The sequence below is a fragment of the Alligator sinensis genome, unplaced genomic scaffold (genome assembly GCF_000455745.1).
Source record: "Alligator sinensis unplaced genomic scaffold, ASM45574v1 scaffold432_1, whole genome shotgun sequence".
NCBI classification, from domain to species: Eukaryota; Metazoa; Chordata; order Crocodylia; family Alligatoridae; genus Alligator; species Alligator sinensis.
Genome location: NW_005841998.1, coordinates 2,527,062 through 2,533,188, shown reverse-complemented (window position 1 = coordinate 2,533,188; position 6,127 = coordinate 2,527,062). Strand labels below are relative to the sequence as shown.

Below are 6,127 nucleotides of genomic sequence, written 5' to 3'. Positions count from 1 at the left end.
CGGGGTGCCGGGCAAGGTGAGGGGACCGGGCGGGGCCGCCCCCACGTGCACACTCCGGCCCCCGCGCAGCTCGCCGCTGCGCCCAGCGAGGCCCCGCGCCTTGCCCCTGCCCCAGTCGCCCAGGGCCGGGAGGCTCTCCAGGCCGGGGCCGGCCCGCGGCAGCAGCGTAGTGGCAGAGAGCTGGTGCCGGGCGGAGGCTTCCGTGCCCGCGGCTGGATCCAGGCCACGGCTGACGGGCTCCCTTGTTCGCCTTATTTCACCTTCCCCCCGCTGGGCTCGCTGCACGGGTGCAGCCGGGGGCCCTGCCGTGGGACAGCGCCTGCGGCTTGGTGTGCCCCGGCAGACGGCTGCGACCCCGTCACGTGCCCCGAGCCTTACTTACATGGCTCGAGTCACTCAGTCCAGGTTTTCATCTTCGGCTCCTTTGTCTGCTACAGCCTTGCTAAGAAAGATCCGCTTAGGCATCTGAAGAGGAGAAGCAGAAAAATACATTCGTTCCTTCCGATATACACACATATATATATACACACATATATATATACATACACATATACATATACACATATATATATACATATACATACACACACACACACACACACACACACACGTAGTAGGGTATTAAAAATATTTAGGGTAGGGTATTAAAAATACACACAAATATATATACATAACATACATACATAGTATGTATACACACACAATGCCATATATAGCATATATAAGTGCATGCGCATATATTACACACATACACGTAATGCCATATACCATATTTGCACATACATTATGTGCATATACATACACACATTAAAATGTCCATTATACATGTATATGAATACAAAAATATCCATATATATGCATAAATACATCGTTTTCCATTATATGTACATACATTATATACTATACAAACAGTATATAATGTATGTACATATAATGGAAAACGATGTATTTATACATATGTGGATAATAACTTGTTTTCATATATGTATAATGGACATTTTAATGCATGTATATATGTATAATTAATATGTGTGTACGCATGTGTGTATAAGTATTCCATTATATCCACATATAATAATGCCATGCTTTTATTTTTAATAAAGCTTTCTATACATCTAACATGGTATTGTTTTAGATAGACAGTGTGGCATTGTTCAAAAAAGTAAAATGTCCTTTATTTAGATAGCTAGTCATTGGTAAAAACAGCTCAAGTTTTCATCCGATTAGAACTGCAATCAGTCTTCTGCTTTGCTAAATACTTTACATTGTTAGCCTCACATTTTTTTAAAAATAAGCATTACAAAACCCTTGTGCTGTGATAAAATATAATCTTGTCAATCCAAATACCATCTCTGAGGACATAATTTACTTCCAAATAAGTCAGCACGCAGAAACATCTAAAAAAAACCCCAGAGTATGCTAAATTTTTAATACCCTACTTACATCTTGTTCTGCTAATATTGTGACCTCCCAGACTAAATCCTTTCTATGACCATCTGTAATTGCTTTTAACTGGAGTCTATGTCTCGCCTCAAGCATAGATTAAATTATCAGTGGAATTATGACTTCAAAATACTGATACAGTTTTCCCATTTGGCACAAAATAGGTAGACTGATCCTTTTTTGAAGCATTTGTAAATTTTTATGCTATTAGAGAAGCTGAAGTGTTTCCCAAAAGGGAAAACAAAGGTTGTGAAGGATGCTATCAGTACCAAATTAGTATTTCTCTGCTGCATATGCATTCATTAAATCACTGGGTTGCTCTGCAAATCATTACACTGTTGTCAACACTGTCATCAATGAGGAATTTAAGTTCTACTTAATGAGAAATTTAAATTCTGCACGAGGAACCTAAGTTCCACTTAATTCTAACAACCTGCTGAAATTCAGTACATTTGTTAAAACCTTGTTAAGTAAGTGCTAATGCCCAGAGGTCTCAGTTAGGACCAGGATCTCGGCATGCTAGCACTGAAGAAAAAGGTGCCACAGAAGGAGAATCTGTTCCCCAGAAACCTGCAATGCAGTCCCAGCTTTGCAAATATAGTAGCACAGGTAGACCCCTCTGCCTACACAGAACCCACTGACTTCAGGGCTCTGTACTCTGGGCTTCTACCCATTCTGCATTAATTGTCCAAATTGCAGGATCAAGGTAAAAACAGGGAAGATGCATCAAGAACACAATGTGAAGGCAGAGAAAGAGAGAGAAAAAGGTGGCACTTTCCAGTGGGTTACAAATAAAATTGATTTGATCTGTTTAACTACTGAATTAGTCTTAAGCAAACACACACACACACACACAAAAAAAAAAAAAAAAAAAAAAACACTCTCTTCATTGATTCTTTTTATATTGTAGTAACACTCAAAGAGAACAGAAAAGAATGGGGTCCTGTTGTGCTTAGTATTTTACAACTGTGTAAGAAAATATTTTACTTTGAAGAAAACCTAACATACAGTGCAGGGCAATCTATTAACCAGTCACTAATAGGGATTGTCTAGTGGGGGCTGATATTACAGTTTATACCATACTTATATTGACCCTGTAACTAAGTACTTGTTCAAAAGTTAAACCATTGTACACCAGGAGCTCAAAATAAAAAGAGCATAAAAGCCAGTCATACTTTCTGCTTGAAGTTATGCTAGTTTTCCTTCACATAATACTGAGAAATGACCATTTCAGAACCGACTTCCAACCTATCTTGGGTCAATGTCCTGAGTCCTTACAATTCAGGAGACTAAATCTTAAGTTTCACCGTATAAAAAGATCTGGTAAGCAACACACTATTCTTGCTGCTGTTGCTTCCTCTTAGACATGATGATGAGCAAATTCTAGTAACTGAAACACACCGAGCTAGTATGGACAGTAAATAAAATAATTATAAGAAAAACATCACTTCTCCTTTGAGAAAACAAAAAGTAAAGGCCTGTAAGCAAATCCATGAGAACTGAGAGGTACTTCATTTTTTTTTTTTTTTTTTTTTTTTAACCAAAGCAATCCTCCACTAAATATACACATACAGACAAAGCAGGCAGAAGGTCCATGTTTTACTCCTGAAGAGCTGTGCCTAACCATCCAGTGTGCAGTTTTGTAATGCAAATAAAGACCTGTAATCAGATCTGCAGGAAACCTCAAACAGAATCTTCCCTAGTTTACTGAAAGGTCTTCTAGGCTCAGCCTCTACACAATTTTTGCAGAAGAACTTTTCATTACAGGAATAACTATTTACTGTAATACCTATTAATACCAGTCCACCCTGCTAATAAACCGGAATAAAGGCCAATTAGCATTATTCCTCCTGATAGAAATAATGCTACACCTTACTGTACCATACTGCCAGGCTAGGCTCAGCTGAGAGAGGCAGCAATAGTAGCAATGAGGATGGTTCCCCCTCGCTGTGCCTGCTTCTGGGTGGACTGTGCAGGGTGTGGGAACCCACCTCTCACCCCCCACCCCACCCACTGCTACTGCTGCTGTCCTGTCACATTCATAACTGATCCCAGACCCTGTACAGCCCAGTTGGAGCAGGCAGGAGTGGCTCTAGAGCAGGGGTTGGCAACCCCTGGCACACATGCCAGTGCACAGCACATGAAGCCATTTTGCTCAGTATACCACAGCTCTGGGTAAGGCAGCAGGGAGCCTGCAAGCCCTGCAATGAGCCAAGCCAGGGCTCTGGACCCTGTGCAGCTGCATGCAGCCTTGCAAGCAGCCTGGGCCCCCGTCCTGTGCCCCCGCCTCCTCCCACAGAACCGGAGCTATTTGCAGCAGGTGGCAGGCCCTGCTGTCAGCAGCTCGGGCTCCATGGTGGAAGTCAGGGGCCTGCCCAGCAGACTGCTTGCAGCAGGCAGTGGGAAGGCTACAAGCCCTGCTGTCAGCAGCTTGGGCTCTGTGGCAGGCAGCAGAAACCTGCCCAGAGCCTGGCCTGCTTGTAGCAGGCAGCCACAAGGCTGCAAACAGCTGCACCATGGTCCAGACCCCTGGCTCAGCTTGTTATTGGCAGTGGCTGCATACATGCCTCAAGGAGCACAGCAGGGCAGGAGCCAGGGCTGTGTTGCCCCAACAAGGATCAGGCCCCTCACGGCTCTCCCACCATCTACCCCTAGTATGCCAATATCTTCCAAGTGGAGGGTGCAGGGGTTTTGGCACTCAGCCCAAAAACGTTGCCAACCCCTGCTTTAGAGCTTCCCCCAGCCTGGGAAACCAGTGAGGAAACAAGTAGGAGCAGATGGGGGGAAAAGGGAGAAGGGATTGGGAGGGGACACAACTCAGACAAGAGAGAGGAAAGGAGTGGGATTCTTGCTTGCTTTTGGGCCTTAAGTTCTCCCCTGCTTTCTCTGGCAGGGGGGTTGGGCTGAGATGATGCAAAGAAGCTGGGAGCCAACCCAGCAGCACGAGTAGCTGTTCCTGCACCCCGCTTTGCCAAATATTGGATCTGCCCCTGTGAGCAGTCTATCATTAGACTGAGCTGCAAGAAACAAATAAACAATTTCTGTGACTTGTCCTTTGGGGACTCACCCTCCTGTCTTAGTAACATCATTATGGCTGTAAATAGCTTTAGCAGACCTGGTGAGAAAAAGAGCTGCCACAGCCAGCTGTATAGGCTAATAAAAAAAAATGTTGCCCTGCTCCAACAAAATCTGGTTTCAAATCAGTTTAACTGGCACAGACTCCTATCTTGCAACTTGTAACTGTTTTCAACAAATTTATATTAGTTCCACTCAAACTAAAATAAGTAGATTTAAGCCTGACAAATTGATTCCATAGCTTTCAGAGACAGTGTTGCAACAGTTCAGTTAAATCAATTTTAGTTAAACCAGAGTAACTTGTGTGTTCAGAACAAGCCTAGCGCTTCTAGCCTTGAAGATAAATACTGCAGCACAGATAGGATCTGAATTGTTAATAGAAAAGCAACCAGAGAAAAAGCCCGCTTAGACCATTTTTTTAAGCAACGAAGCAGGAAAACCAGTAGGGGGGGGGGCGGGGTTAGGCATTTTGTTTGTTTTGCTTTTTTGCAGGTCACTATTAAAGACCTCATAGCTTTAGATTCTCATGGATTAGCTGTGCTCATATATGCACAATCTTCAGTCTGTAAAGGGAGTATGCAAAGTGGATGGGTGCGTGTGGAGAGTCCTGCAAAAGTACTGTAGCACTCCTCTCTTCCACTTGCTGTACCTGCACAAGACAGGAACATCAGGGGAGCTGTTTCTGAGGAATCTGATACACAACTCCTAGGGACACTGTAGTTAATACATGGATGGTTTCCTAGTTATGCCCAGAAATACAATTTTTCTTAAAGGCTTATTGTATTTTCTTAAAGGCTAGAAAAAGCAAGTTAATGTGCAGTCAGTCCAAATATTCCATTTTAATTCTGAATTTCATTTTCATAATTGATGAAAAATGTAGCATAGTTTTTACTGTCAGTATAACTGAACTAATCAACTTTATTGAGACTTTTTAAGTAGTTTCTGAAATGTTATTGTTTACCACTAACAATCTAACATACAAATGTATCATAGCATATTATTATTGCATTATTATTACCCTGAAAGCCAAAAGGCTTTTGGCCAGTACAAGAAGTTCTTACTTTCTAACTTGTGCTAAGCAAATTCTGTGCTTAGCAGTGTCAATTATACAGAGCTAAATCATCCCTAGTATAAAGCCATTAAAATCCAGGGAATTACACCAGGATGTAGCCCATTGTGCATAATTTGGATGTGAAACTGGTCCTTCAGTGATACCACAGCTTAAAAAACAGGAAGATAATACTAGCCTACAAGCTGAAAAAAAACCTTGGGACAAATGCACCATTGCATAGTCAGTGCAAAGAAAACATAGAATCTTTATGTATAGGGTTTTGCAGAAGACAAGGCTTAGGTAACACCTTACGCAAACTGTTAACAGTTCATCTTACACATTGTCATAACATAGTTACAAATGTGATGTCTGCCATTAGAGCCATATTTCCTAACATTTATGATAAATTAGAAAAATATTCCTTGTTGCTACTGGGCATGAAGGAAAAACTAAAAATAAGAAAAGCTTCTTGCAAAAACACAATTAAGTATATTAGCACGATCACATTTTAATATTTGGACTGGGTTAGCATGAATATTACATGCAACACAGCCAGTA

The 6,127-nt window shown here is 42.1% G+C and overlaps 1 protein-coding gene across 6 annotated transcripts in view; it reads right to left on the bottom strand.

Annotated features, from left to right (window-relative positions):
- ASB3 (ankyrin repeat and SOCS box containing 3) overlaps positions 1-6,127 on the bottom strand; it is a 109,488-nt gene that overhangs the window by 67,406 nt on the left and 35,955 nt on the right. For all 6 annotated transcript variants that reach the window (XM_006021589.2, XM_006021590.2, XM_025201565.1 and 3 more), the window contains one exon: positions 383-465. The gene's annotated coding sequence lies outside the window, so the exon portion shown is untranslated. The remainder of the gene's footprint in view (positions 1-382; positions 466-6,127) is intronic.